At 39.0% G+C, this 15,912-nt stretch overlaps 1 protein-coding gene across 1 annotated transcript in view; it reads right to left on the bottom strand.

The window, feature by feature from the left end:
* Window positions 1–13,703, bottom strand: part of LOC139744747 (vang-like protein 1) — a 50,229-nt gene extending 36,526 nt beyond the window's left edge. Inside the window, exon 1 of the mRNA XM_071655170.1 lies at window positions 13,504–13,703. The gene's annotated coding sequence lies outside the window, so the exon portion shown is untranslated. The remainder of the gene's footprint in view (window positions 1–13,503) is intronic.
* Between the last annotated feature and the right edge of the window lie 2,209 nt (window positions 13,704–15,912).

Here is a 15,912-nt window from a genome sequence, read left to right as displayed (position 1 = left end):
ACCCTCTTTATAATCAAGAAACTGATTTAATGACACTTGGGGAAAAAAAACTCTGTTGGCCAGGCACATGTAAAGTAATACTGCAATTCTCTTCTAATAACACGGTCCAATGACCAGCAGGGCGCATTAGTTTACAAGGTGGAATGTACCTTTGGTATAAAAAGAGAGTGCATGGGATCTCCCAAGACATCTTATATTGATGCCTTTTATTGATTTGAGGCAACCTCTGTGCTTCCGTAAGATAACTTTCAGGTTGGAGGTATTGTAATATGAAGGAAGTCTGATTACTTGTAGTCTTTTCAAATACTTTGTACATAGGTATGTAGGAAGTCTTCCATGATGTACAGTACTTGTGAACACTGCTAACAATTTGCAATTAAAAAACTACCAAATACCTAACATTACCTCATTGTAATCAGTAAAATTATTCTATTCTACTTTTTGTGGGGTGCAGGTAAAAACAACTCTAGTGTTTATACAAGGAATTTCACACATGGTATATATCCATGTTAAAAAAAGTAGGCATTACATTCCTTTGACATGAGATGAGAAACGTTATACGACAAACATCATTTTCGAGCTGCTTCTAACAGAGGAGGCAGAGTTGTCGGTCAAGTGTTCTGTCTTTGTCTGAGGAAAAGAATTTTTTATGAACTTCATTTTAAATTTTCCTTTGAAAATCCTACACTACTGTCATATCACAACTTGTAGTAGAGCTCCCATCTAGCAGGGACAGCAAAAAGACAAATAAAACTTGAATACATTGAAGATTCTGGGTGTATTGTCCAATTTTCCTCAAACTTTCACTGAATGTCCTCCACTTGAGTCCTAGTGGATATTCCTACATTACATGAATCAACACACACGGTTGAGTACACTTCCCTTGTATAAAAGCATTTATTTTGAGCCCTGAGGACACTCAGACTGCTGTAAAACCAAAAACTCTTGGGGCATGAAACTGTCACAAATTTCAACTGGCATTCAATGCATTGTGTCTATACACAACCTTCCGTGCACATATTTTAAGGAGGCGAATCTTGGCTCCTGGTGAAACTCCAGCATGCAAAAATGTATGGTTTTTTACAGTGTAAAGACACACTAGCATACAAACAAACACATAGCAACGTACAGGAAGTCCACACATTGTGACTGTTTGATCAGCGTGTGATATGCATCACACATTGCCCCTAATCATCTGCCTTTGACCGCCTTGCCTCGGTCCTTGTTTGCCCGCGAGCGGCGAACAGACTTGATTTTTTTCTTCACAATGGAATAATCTACTTCGAACCTGTGTGCCTGCAAACACAGCAATGTGACCAAAGTCCCTTTTTGCAAAAGCAAACACTTTGAGGAGACTGCGCAATGCACTAATTTTGTATGATGCATCACTGTGCAGACATACAGTTTGTATAGTGCATGTTTGATATTATCCATCGTTTCGACTAAAATCCAAAGAGCACTCGGTCCTGGAATGTCGTTGCCGGCAGACGTTTTTTGACTTCCATTCCCAGGCCGGTCAATGAAATGAAATTTGAAACTTGGGCGTCAATACCCAGGCCTATTCTCATGTGGGAAAAATTGTGACATAAAAATTCACAATATTTGACATTGTTGTTCACACCGAAATGAAAAAAAAAAACTGTGTGGTTACACCACACTACTGTACATGCAGGCCAAGAAATCAAGAGTTTCAACTAATGCAATGGGCATCCAGTAATACTGTAAAACGAGGAATGTTCGCATGCATTTTAATTTTGCGAATTTCGCGAGCGCCAAGATTTGCAAAATTAAAATGCACACGAAATTTCTTGTCTACACTATATGCATTGAACGCCAGTGGCAAATCATGAAAATTTCATGCCACGAAAAAGGCCGTCGGCTCCAATTCACGAAAATTTCGTGCCGCGAATATATCACGTTTTACAGTAGCCTTGGAAATCTGTAAACTATGCAGTGGCAGACTGTCCTGCCAGCTGAAAATTATTTTCAGCAGCATTCCTCAGTGTTGCATTTATTAGCACCTGATATATAATATATCACAAACACATACTGTACGAGCTGAAATTTTCGCGATGGTTTTATTTTCGCGAATTTCGCGAATCGCCTTTGAACCGCGAAAATAACAACACGCAAAAATAACGACGCGCGAATAACTAAGTTCAGTTAGACCCTCGCAACCGCGAAATTAACAACACGTGAAAATGTCCTCCAAGTAGCAATTCGCGAAAATATCTGTACGCAAAAATTTCAGCTCGTACAGTGTAATCCTCATGAGAGGGAGTTCAACTGAGTCTAAAGATACAATTAGCAAGGCTAGTATTAACTCTTAATGTGCCAGGCCCAAAACCCCTAACGTGCCAGAGGTTTTTACTTAAGGCCAGAATATATCGAAACTGGACTGACAATGTAATTTAAAACTGCCATATCTTTCAAACTATCGACTGTTTTGAATTGAGTTCTACACAACAAATATCAAGAAATGATTGTTCTTTCGTGCCATGTAGTCAGTTTTCCGTAATATCTATCTGAACTTGAAATATTGCAGAAATGAATAATATCATCAAAAAATTATTGGAATTTTTGTGTAGTATGAAAAGAAAGAGTCAGTCGTGGTTTTTCTTCAATAGAACGCTCCTTGACTCTGTGAGAAAGTTTTAGAGCTACATCTCCCGTTTCAAATGATAGCAAAATTGTCTTCTAGAATTGTATGATTCCAAAGATACAAGCGGTTTATTTTGTCTTAGCAATTTCTCTTTCTGCCTCAGTAATTCATTCCCAAATCTGAGTCCTTTAGTCCCAGATCCTGTATTTGAAACTAAACTAATTGTCCCGGGCCCTGGAAAGTGTCTTTTGTCCACTTGAGAAGGAAGCACCCTCTAATCCTTCTTTTGTCTATGCGGACTACGGGCGGGCGCACTCTATTGAAATCGGCAGGCCTTTGTCAGCGAGGATTTGTGCGCGCGCAATTCCTTGGTAACGGCAGAGATCATCCGAGTACTGATTGAGTACAATACACACTAGCGGTTGCTAGGGGCAGCTTGAAGGATGAACATGACTCCTGACCGAAAGCGAAGATGCTGCCGTGATCTGACCGATAAAAGTGCACACGCCTTCCGGTTTTTATTTGTCTAACGCTGTATCAATCAAGAATGTTGATCCGATCAACCTATTGCCAGCCACTGTCCATCCGATCACAACATTACCAAAATATTATAACAAAGTTAATTCACGGTAGTATACCACTTTTGTGTTTATTGCCAATCCAGAGAAATCAAAGTAAAGTGGGTTTGGCTAGAAAACCAGTTCAATCTCAGCACCACGAGGTCAGTCGCTCGGAGCAGCACACCACGTGCTTGTAAGCCCAGCGCTGGTGTTTGAAGCCATGTGCGTGCAACTGAAAAGCTCACCATTCATTTCATGATTCGGTAAAATAGCGCTACGTTGGGAGGAGCCCTCTCATTCTCGAAACGATCATCTCACTTTGAAATAGTAAAGTTCAATAGCGCTGTACTTGTGAACTATGCGGCCAGAGTTGTGAAGTAATTGAATCTTGCAAACGAATGAATTCAGTCAGATTTGAAATTTCCAAAAGCCCGATCAGAACAGCGAAAATAACAACGAATTGAGACAAGACACTAAAACATGACACAGATAAACAGTGAAAGGAAAGGCAGCTTTACACATATCATGATGAAGGAGCGAACAATGCAATTACATTCAACAAAATCATTACGGTACAAATAACACTTAAAAAGAATCAAAAGCCCCCTGACAGTAGGCCTGATCTGCATAGCAAAATTGGTGACAAGAAGACAAAACTGTAGGTGCCGACAAGTATAAAATCACGTTTTACATTGCTGGTATGCTTTTTCAATGTTTGCTGTCTTTGATTGTCTTTAGTCTCATTCGCCGTGAAACATTTGATTATCTGAATATGACATTATTCAACGGCACATTCCATACTTTCACATGGCGTCAGAAATCTCTATAGCGCCTGCCAATATAGGTTTCATACCGAGCGATTTGTAACCATCAGAATTATTTTGAACGTTCATGGAAATCATAACATCGATCACTCTACTGTTGAAGTTCCTTCATTGGTTTATAATAGCCGATGGATGTTAGTTCCGTACTTGAATTCGTACCTTCATTGCGTTGTGACACAGTTTTCATGAAGCAGCATCATCCGACATTTCTTTCTTTCTTTTTTTGTGTGATCTCCAACACTGTTTTACTCCAAGGACTGAACAGCGGGATCTGAGTTTGAAGTTTTCAAAATCTGCATGCTAACAAATAGTTTGATGTTACTTTGCATCCTCTCTCTCTCTCTCTCTCCCTCTCTCTCTTATCTAAAGTCCTACGTAATAATAACTTTGATGGATTTGCTTGAGTTTGAACATTTTCCTCTTCACCTGCGACTCGGGGAAAATAACACGTTTCTATAAGAGGTAGGATAAACGATAAGCAAAGCTCAACAAATAACATAAATGCGTAAATATACTTTAATTCTGTGTCTCACTGAGCGATGAATGTTTGGAAACCTATCAAATTATAGGTTTCGAGCTTCCTAAACAGTTGAAATCAAAATCAAACAAGAAAACCCGTTTGCGAATTTGATATTGGCTGTCTACGAATTCTGTTCTACTTTATCGAGACTGTGCTGTAGGGATTGTGTCTGCATCATTGCTTGGCGATAAACGATACAGCTTCGATTTTTGTTATCATGAAATGATAAATAATTATTGATCATTTTGCGTGGTTGAGTAAACAATTTCTATAATACACCAATCGACTGACGATGGTTCTTTTTTGTTTGTTTTGATTTTGTTTTTGTTTTTGGCCAAAAGAAATAAGATAAATATTCTTGACGTTCGCAACGATTCTGGTCGCTAATTCGAGAGTACGTAGTTAGAGACATTTACTGTTCCCATAGCCAATGTTATTTACACGCTATTTATAGCCGGAAAGCTACAAGAACCAAAACATCCTCCAAAATACGGCAGGACAATGACAAATTTTACTGATACGGAGATACGCTCAATGCGTGAAAACTAGTTTTCTTCAAAATGTATAGAGAAAAGAAGAAGCAACATAATAAGAGAGAAGGCATGCCGAAAGAGGTACAGTATGAAGACCAATTGAAGAGAAACCCTCAAAGAAAAAAAAAAATGCAACCGTGGACGCAAGCACAAAAACAAAAACCAGTACATGGAAAACAACATAGTTTGACTGATTTTCACGTGCACATCGTCACATACATATAGAAAATCAGGCTCTATAATGTACTTTCATATCGGTGGAGTAAAACCAATACAGCCAGTTTGCGCTAAAATTACAGTTCCAGTCACTTTCGTAAGTTTGAGAAAAAAAAAATCGGTTTTGGGTCAAAACCAGTGTTGATTAGTATTTGTACTATTTGCATGTCGTCGCTCAAAACAACAGCTCTATTCGCTCTTTGCGAACGCTGCCTACAATTTTTAAACTGAACTAAGCAAAATAATGTTCATCTTTTGCGATCTATATTTTGTCTGAAATTCCGAAACACTAGATTTCTACTTTGAATTTCATTTCGCTTCGAACTAGGAGAAGGTAATCACGCCAAAACAAACTACGAACTACGTGTGGTACCAAGCGGCATAGTTTACAGGTCTACTTTCCGTTCACTGCACACGTGCATAAGACAAGAACAAAAGCGTCTTCTTCTTTTGTATGCTAGCGTGGGGACGATTAGTGAAGTTCACCAAAATAAAAGGATGAAAGACTTGACCGACGAACGCAAGCTTACCGTCTTTGAGGGACAAAATCAAAGCAGCTTCCCGCCGGACAGCATCCAAGCGGAACAATACAACTGGAACCGCATAGGCAATACACGCAGATTAAATAGCATACACACGCGTGGTTTACCAATGAGACTTTTGATCTATACAAATCTCGCAGAGGGTGCGCTCGCTGCGGATTTTCCCGACGCGAAAAAAATACATCTAGCCGAAAAACCACGTATTTACTCAAAATTTTCCAATGTAAGCATACTCATATTTTTGGTGAAAACGATGGCTATGCTAGTCAGCTACCAGTACATATCATTGTCAGTTTCTTGGTGTAACACATTATGGTACCATAAGAACTTAAATAATCAATGTTTTTCGCGCTCTTCTTTGTCGCCGATCGGCGACCATGGCACGTCAGCACTAAGGTCGCCGTTCGGCGACCATGGCACGTTAAGAGTTAACATTTAGCCTTCAAAGTCAGGGAGATTCCACAAAGGAATCTGGGAGTATTAAATATACGCCATATATTTCACATGGCTTTCGTTTTTGCAAATTTCTTGCATTGGGTGCTACATGTATTTGCACATTTTACAATGTCTCAATGTGAAATATAAACTCTGACCCCAACATGAATGTGACATACGCGTGTGTACAAATATAAATTTCTTTGTTCATTGCTACACTCCAAACTTAACTACTCAGGAAATTGTTTGGAAGTCCTGTATATAAAAAAATTAGACTTGAACACACATATGGTTTGTTTGTCTGTTCTCTTGTTTTTGGCACATTATATATCCAATGTGTATACATATATACGTAGGAATGACGTATTTTAATGATAATTCCTGAATCAGAGGGATATCCACGATCTTCAAACAGAAGATGGAAGAAATGTTTGAGTGTTCAAGAAGCCTTTGCAAAATCACAGAGACTCGGCTGCTCTGAATTAGAAAAGGAATTAATTCACATAAAATTACACATAAGCACACACACATACACACAAACATACATGGTGTATCCTAGTAAACTAAATTCATTTGGACTATTGTGAGAGTTTCAACTATCTGTATACGTAGATAAGTTACTAGGTCTACACCATGACTGAACCTGCAGTTTGTAAATGTAACAAAATTACGATACATCATCTCAGTTTCCATAGCAACCAGAACAGGATGAAGTGGCACCCTTCCCCTCCCCTCCTCCAGCCTGCTCCGCCTTCTCCGCAGCTAATTCCAGAGTCTGCCTGCCGTTGATATTTGCCATGCTCTGGGAGTGCTCCACTCGAAGCAATTTGGGAAGGAGTTTTGGGCAATTTTGCCGCTAGCCAACAACGTTAACAGTCGCCGGCAGCAAATATTGGCCGGAAGAACGAGGTCTGACAAGTGATACTGGAGAGTAATGGTTAGGATTTTGATCAAAGGAGAGAGAAGGAGAGATGGTGAGGGAGAGAGGGAAGATGGAGGGGGACGGAGGGGGAGAGACAGAGGGAGAGAAGGATTGAAAGAGAGATAGAGAGGGAAGGATAGATAGAGGGAAAGAAAGACAGATAATTATATAGCAAAAGGAGAGATAGAGAGGGACAGAGCACAAAATCCGTAGCTATGGAAGAAAGATGGTAGGAAAAGAGGAAAATAGTACAGAAAAGAGAAGGAAAAGGAAGAGAAAGAAGAGGAAAGTAAACAAGAGGAAGGTAGATGAAGAAGAAAGACGGAATGATAGAATAGCTGGAAGAAAGAGGCAAGGAAAAGATACCACCAAATTTTAGTAAAAGGAGAAGGAAAAGGAGGAGGAAAGGAAGGGGAAACTGAAATGAAGAAGAAGAAAATGGAGAAGAAGGAGGAGGAGGAGAGGAAGAAGAAGAAGAAGAAGAAGGAGAAGGAGAAAAAGAAGAAGACAGATGACGAAGAAAAAGAGAGAGATGGATGGATGGAGGGTTCAGGGTTCCTTGAGTCAGCAAGTATAGCTGCTATTTCCAAGGAATGTGTATAATGAACACAATCACAAGTGATTAATTTTCAGGGTATCGCTGATTTAAATTAACGACACATTTCCCCCGCTTCCTGCGAGTTTCATATTCTTTTCAGTCTGTACTACAAATGTACATTGTATCTCTCAAAATGGCTTGTGGGTTTAATACATGTAGTCTGTACTGTGTAAGTTCTGAATCGATCTTCCAAGACAAACATGCACACTGTATGTACAGCAAATCTTTTTTTACATTTTAACTCTCTATCACTCACCCCTCAGCTATGGACAGCTCTCTACTTTCCATTTAATACTTTTCCACTTTCCATCCATTTCTCTTCCAAAGTCAAGATGTACATTAGTCAAATGAACACAGTGATACCTACAAATTGCATTTTTATAACATTGAAATACATAGGGACTAATGGATAAGAAATATATCTCTTGTATGGGAACTCTATCCTGCCCACTGCATTGTTCTGTGGTTAACCATAAACTTGAAAACAGCAGCTAATTACCATGACAACCTGCACAAATCCTTCCACATGATTAACTCTTGCATTGACGGCATTTAACATACCCTACACACTACCACTGATTATAATGGCACATGTATGTGCATAGCATCAACTGTACAAGAGGCAATAGGTGAGTGTTTTACATAGTATGCTCCTGGCAGATTTATGTTTCTCATTTAGCATTCTGAGATTGACGGAGGCCCAACAGGTAGATTCTGAAAGAGACATGGGTGCTGCTCCTTTTTATGCGCAACACTACGCTCAATACTTACTCGCACGATGCCACAAGAGCAGGGCATCATTTACTATGCGAGTGGGTGCGTGAGTCAGTGTCGATTAATACCAGCGGGCATTATGTACATCTTCCCTGCCAGAAAATACATCTTTATTGACAGCAGAGGTATCATTAAAACTCCAGCATGAGCTCGCTGAGCAAACAAATGGAATCTCATTATCTTTCTTTTTTTTCCCCTCTCTCTCTCTCTTTAAAGGGATGGTATAGTTTTGATTGAGGTAGGGATTCAGATTACAAATTTTTCGCACGATAATTAGAAAAACACTTAAGAAATATTAAAGAGCATACAGTTCTAACATTAATTCCAATTTTATTTGATGAAAATTGGTTTTGCAACAGCTGAGGTATCCAAGCTTAAAGTAATATGTAGTGGTTGTAATGAAAGGTAGGTCCAACCTTGTATTAGGACCTGCACTGTTTTTGGTTATCTCAGCCATTTCAAAACTAGTTTTCATCAAACAAACTTTGAATTCCTCTTAGAATTGTATGCTCTTTCATATTACCGAACAGGTTTCTCACTATCTCACAAAAAATTGGAAACCTGAAGCCCCTTTTCAACTAAAACTATGATTGTACTTGTATACTGTCCCTTTTTATACTCACAGCACACACAAGTGTACATATGTAATGGAATCTTACTGTTCTTACACACAAATTTGGATGATTTGTAGATGAAAGGAACTTTAATAGCATCCTACTTGCTATCTCTTTTCTTTCTCTTTCTAAAGCTTCTTGGTAGACCCTATCAATATGCTGTGCACAAGCAAATTCAAAGTGGTGGCAGATGAATTTTGAGCCCTTCTGAGAACTACTATGCACTCTGTACATTTCACCTTTAAGTAGATGAAAGGGTCTAGGCATCCTATGATCCTATGCTTTTTCTCTATTTTTTCCCTTTTTTTATCTCTTCCTCTGACACTTTAGCCATCTCTCACACACACACAGACACACACACAAACATAATCACTGACACACATTCATCTGCAGAGCTGATTTGCAACGGGCGATACGCTAGCACTTTCAAGCGAAGCCCTCCTGAGAAATCAATTCTCGACTAGATGCGATGAGTTCGGATTAATCACCCACATCTGCATTACGCATCCTTCTCCAGTTTTCTGACGCTACCCTGGTCATCAAGGTATCATCAAGGTGAATTTGAGCCCTGAGAAAAGAAGAAGCAATGCTTCTTACAGAATTTCAGTTTGAGAAACCTAGGCTGCACTTACAAGCACTGTACCAACTTTCCCATGTTTGAAACACATTTCAATTTATCCACAATCAAAACGGGTTTGTAAATGCCTTTCAGATTGCGCTTCTTGAGTTGTTGCATTTATCGACTCCATGTGATGAGTCGATTGGGAGGCCTTGTCACTGTGCAGAGCTCTCCATTGCGCCAGTTTGACCTGAGGAGTGGAGATGTGTAGTTGGCAGTGGTTGGCATACACAGGTCACAGCTAAAAGTGCATTTCAAAATGCCTAAAAAGTTACTTTCATCAGCTCTGCAGAAATGCATTTCTGGCTCAAACACATTTGTGATCACACTTTTACTGCTACTTCAGAAATGTGTAACTCACTGCCTAAATCTCCCTAAAAGTTGCTTGGAAACCTTAATCCTACACCAGAGGGAAGAAGTGACTAGATAAACACACCCCTACACAAGAACATTAACTAGTTCTCTACGAAAATCTGTCTACCTTGCAAACTAAAGAAGAGTCCCAAGAATACTCGGGTAGCCGTCTACAGAAAATGCATGTTATGGCAAAATCAGCCCGTCCTCAATGGGTTAAGCCTGTACATAGCAGACGAGAACAAAAAATCCCTGTAAGCACAGTTGTGTGAAAATGTGAATATAACAAAGCAAAATCATCTCAAGGTGACATATATGGATACATGTGATGATATTTTCGCATGGCAGGTTGCCTTCAAATACTGGCCTAATGATATTAGTACTTAAGTACATTTATTGTTATTGCTAATGACCTAGACAGCTGTCCCCGATAAGCAAATGCAGGTGGATATATGTACCAATGGTGTATGCCAGAGAAGTATTGATTAGAAATATGCATTACACTGACTTTTGGGTTTGAGGGAGCACTTTAAAGTGGGATCCAGCAAGTGGGGCACGACTACTTTGGTCGCATTCTCGGCTAATTAAAACATTCTACTCCATCTCATCCAATCCCACTCAACTGGATAATTGGGGTGCTTTGTGGACATCGGGGGCATCGTCGACGCATCAACTAAATCAGGCTAATTAATGTACAGACTACACCTATTAATGGGTCAGGCGATTCTTGAAGGTAGCAGTCCACTATAGAACTCATCAGGACACTATGGGGACTACACTCTGGTGTTATGGTGTTAATTTGGGGTGTTTGGTGTTATAGAGACTTGCTTAAAGGGATGCTATTGTTTTAGTTTGGTGCTTCAGGTTTCCAAATTTTTGGTGAGATAATTAAAAACTTCCCATGAAATATGAATAAGCATGTAATTCTATTAAAGAGGGATTCAAGGTTTAGTTGATGAAAACTGGTTTTGAAATGGCTAAGATATATATCCAAAACAAAGGGATCCTACAAAAGGTGGGACCCACCTTTTATTAGGATTGCTTTGTTTTATTTCTTTTTGGATATATCTCCACCATTTCAAAACTGATTTTCATCAAATATATTCTGAATTCCTCTTAGCATTGTATGCTCTGTAATATTTCATAAGTGGTTTCTTAACGGTATCTTGCAAAGTTAAAAGCTCAATCCTCATCTCAACCAATACTATATCCCTTCACAGAGATTAAAGGGGAAGGCTAGTAACTGATCAGTGGGAATCAGTGGAAATGCTGGGAGATGATTGTTCCAATCCTTATGGGATTCATTCAAGAGTTCATTGTATATCTATTGTTGTGTGAAAATTATTTGCTTCAGAACGGTCTCATATTCAAGTAATGTGCAGATTAATGCTCCGTCACTGACCAGGGACGCTAACCTGGAAGCATTAAACTGCACATTACTTGAACATGAGACCATACTGAAGCAAATCATTTTCACACAACAATAGATATACAATGAACTCTTGAATGAATCCCATAAGGATTGGAACAATCATCTCCCAGCATTTCCACTGATTCCCACTGATCAGTTACTAGCCTTCCCCTTTAAGAACACTCAACCAATTGGTTATAACCATGTTAAACGACAGTTTATCTTGCCATGACAATTGTATATAGTGTGCTGTAAATAAAAAGGATAATAACCCATTCTATATCAGTCCCATATCCCAAAAAGGTGGTCAGGATTTTATTTAATTTCATTTATTTATTTCAACAGGGAAAGACCCATTCAGCAATAGCTGTTTTTCAATGGGTCCATGGATGATGCTGAATTAGCTATATACAGTAGGCCCTCCCTATTTTTCTGAGATAATTTTGCATTCCTAAGAGAAAATCTCCACACAAATGCTATTCAAATCGTTACATGACTATTCAATGTCTTTGGCAGTGTATTTCGAAAAAAAAAAAGTAGGCATACATGGTGAATGTGTGGAGCAGGAGAATTAGAAATCTTTTCTGGAAATCTGATAGGCTATAGGGACTACAGTTCAAAACATTAGGCTATATTGTTGGTGGAAAGCACTCCTTAATCAGACTACTGCTCTACTTAAAAAAAAAAAAAAATTATAATACAGTTCGACCTCCATTATCCGGCCATGTCGGGACCGGCGCTCATCCGGATAAGCGAATTGGCCGGATATGGGAGACACAATGTTAATGTATATAGCTGCCGTCCAAGCTGACCAATCGCGATATGGCCTCGACTGCGCCGTGATTTACTGACAAGTTTTCCAACCATATTCTTATGGTGAATTCATAGATCATGACTGCTTACTTTTACGATGATAATGTGATGTGAATTTATGTTAGTTCTGTCGGGAATACTGTAGGTTAATCGTGAGTTGTGTAGAAATTTTGATTGAGTTTAAGGTCACTTGTTTTTCTCAATTTTTGGATGAAAAAAAAAAGTCCTTCACTGCGTGAACGCATCCGGATAATAGAGATTTCCGGATAATAGGAGGCCGGATAATCAAGGTCGAACTGTAATAATAATCCATACACCTTTCTACAATTTGGCAAATACATTGTATGTTCTCTTTCCTCTTTGTTTAATGACTAGCAGATTTCTTTTTTTAAGCTCTGGAATACTAAAAATTTGGACTAGGCCTACTTGGAATTATTATCTGCAACATAATCAGAGCAACTATATGTTAACATACAGTAAGATCATATAATCATACAATTATAAAATTTTGATTTGATCTAAACATGAACAGTTATCAGGGATATTAACATGACAGTGTGTAACATATTACCTTGTGCTGCCATGGTATGGAACAGTTTGCTGATTGCATATACACTGTAGATCTTTCTCTACAGATATCAATTTTGATAATTTTTCAAAACACAAAATACACCAATGAAGTTTAAGTTCCATCTGTTTCGTGTTTTTCACCCTCTCTTTAGTTTTCCTTTCAGTACTTTATCCATAGCACATTGTAATGGAGTTCAAAGCAAAAGCTCCTTTTCACTAGTAGTAATAGTATGCCTCAGCTTGGGTGTGAGAAAAATGCACCCCAACCCCCGCATCTCGATCCCGGCATCTTCACCCTATGTGAGAACCCAATCTCTTGTAGAGCTCTACACAGCCACCCCTCTGGGCCGACTCACACATGACACACACACACACACACACACACACAGACATACTCCATTGCTCGCTTGTTAAAGGCACGGGGAAACGCGGGCAATGGGGCGGCCTCACCCTCCCCCAGCTCTACACCGTACCGTCTTGATACCACTAAGATGTGGCAATCATTTGATCAAATACTCCACTACAGCCCAAGCAGAGGGGAGGAATAACACATATTTTCATGGAGTCTGAGCACACTGAAGTTGTAAAAGACTCACCTATTCAGCAGAACCCCATAAAATGTTTCATCCGTGGCAAGATGGAAGGTGTGAGAATATCCGAGATAATAAAGTCCCAGTTTAGCTGTCCGCGGCACGGCGGCTAGCTTGCAGAAGAGTTCCTCATCCAGCTAGCGACAAGGCAAGGGCGGCTTCCACTCGTCTCTTGTCTTCTCTGGCTGATGGGTACAACAACTACACCCCAGCTCGATCGGTGGGCTCGCGCACTTCACTGAAGCGCACACTGGCATGAGTAGTGTGTGTCTCCGAGCGTGACAAAGGCCTGCGGAGCCTGGATTGTACCACTCAGCAGGCACTAGCAGGGGTGCGTGTAGGACAGCTCAGAGGGAGGGATAACTATTGGCATAAAAAGAAAAGGAGAGAGGGGGGAAGGGAAAAAGAGAAAAGAGGTTATTGACACACCAGTTTGCACAGGTTTCGGTGTCTGTGAAGTCATCAGGAACAATTAGTCTCTTTGGCAGTCTTTTCAACACTCCATCTCACCTTTAATAGCACGTCATTGTCATACAGACTGTCATACATACTTTAGTCTCTGGTATTACAAGAAGGCATCATATATCTTCCCTCTCCCATATATTCTCTTTCTCTCTACCCTTGTCTCTCCATCAATATACCTGTCTCCAATTCTCTCTCTCCCTCTCTCTCTCTATATATATATGAGTATATCTTTCTCAAAGGGATAAAAACTGACAGAGGAAAATAAGATTGAGAACTTGCAGATTCCATCTACAAACTGTATCTCTAGATATACTTGCAAATTTATGAAGCTCTTGACTTTACTTTTGAATACATGCTTGAAATTCTATAGGGCCTACCTTGTGCAATAATGTGTCTTCTCCTGAATTCTTTGTTTTACAATGTGCTCTTATCCCTTAAGAAAGAGCATGATTACATGATTGCTAAAATATATTGCCTTTAAAAATCTGGGTATCACAATTCATTGGGATAAAGATGTATGGCACATGAAAAATACTTTGAGTATGGTACATGACTTATTTCTACAATACTGAAGGTCTGCAGAGCAACAGTAGTCACTAATGATAAAAACAATACTAGTTATGATTATGAAGAAAAAGAAGAGGAAATAGATTTGATAATAATAACTACAAATCATAATAATACATATTTTATACACTATTTCAAAATCATTATCAGGTCTTGGCACTTAGTTTTTCTCTAGTGGCCCATTTGGGCCACTAAAATCTTCAAATCTGAAGTTTTGGTGACCCGAAATATAAAGAAATATGAAAATTCCTTTTGAATTTTAAATGCCCAATCAGGCCACTAGGAAGAAAATTTGGTGAATCCAGGTCATGTTCAGCCCTGATTATTATGAAATCAAAACTGCAACAAACAAGTTAAACATTCAAACTTTTGAAAAATCAAATAAAACTACTAATATTCTTTAAAGGGTTATAATACATTTTGTTTGACCAAGTTTGCTCATTAATGCTATCCACTCTAAAGTAAGCAGCCTCACTGACTGAAATGTACACTGTAGTTTCTCACTTAATGACAAGACATGATTAAATATGAACAAATCCACAGATATTTTCAATTATAAAAAACAATAAATATCTGGGCATAAATGACCTAGCCCAGGTTGCTGCACTGGGTTATACCACTCAAGTACAATGTATGTGGTCTTTAGAGATGAGAGAAATTTTAATGTGAATATTGGCAAGGTATAAAGCACAATGACAGCTACTACAACCTGTTTGCAATCTATGGCTCTGCCACATTATATTAGGAAAGTGGGGGGGGGGGGGGGAGAAGGAGGTATAATCAGTGATCCAAGACAAAATACACAAAGTCTTGTGTTACTTTGTATGACACATGTTTCAAAGGACATCATACTTCACTTTCTGAGAGCAACAGTCCTTTGTGAACTTTAAGAGGTCAACATTTACAACATCTAGTCTCATTTCCATACTGTCAGCCCAGCTTGAACAGCCAGTATTGAAAGAGCCTCGAGGTCAGCCCAAGGTTATTAAAAAAAACTCTTCTTTTATTCCATACAAGTGCATCATGCATGTATTTCACTTTTTATAGAATCTAGAAAAAAAAATCCACAATAAACGCAGAGAAAATACAATGAAATATGAGTCAGAGAATACACTATTGTCTACTCTGTCTTGATTGCCATTCCAAGTTTGGCATTAGTATCATCATTAGTTGAATTCTGAATCGATTAAACTTTAGGGGAAAAAAAGATATGTTCAGGACCATGTTGAATAAAAAGATGAAATCAAATGTGAGTCTGAAAGTCAAACATAAGTCACTCAAGTATCAGCTAATTGAGTATTCAGAACTTTTGATGCAACAGGGCCCCGCTGTTGCTGGAGAAGAACTGGGGTCTGAATCAGGTAAAACACAGAGACTAGAATC

The sequence above is a fragment of the Diadema antillarum genome, unplaced genomic scaffold (assembly GCF_040938485.1).
Source record: "Diadema antillarum isolate AM-2024a unplaced genomic scaffold, OU_Dant_1.0 seq00001207_RagTag, whole genome shotgun sequence".
Taxonomy (NCBI): Eukaryota; Metazoa; Echinodermata; class Echinoidea; order Diadematoida; family Diadematidae; genus Diadema; species Diadema antillarum.
The sequence above is the reverse complement of the archived record's forward strand: the minus strand, read 5'-3'. Positions and strand labels throughout refer to the sequence as shown.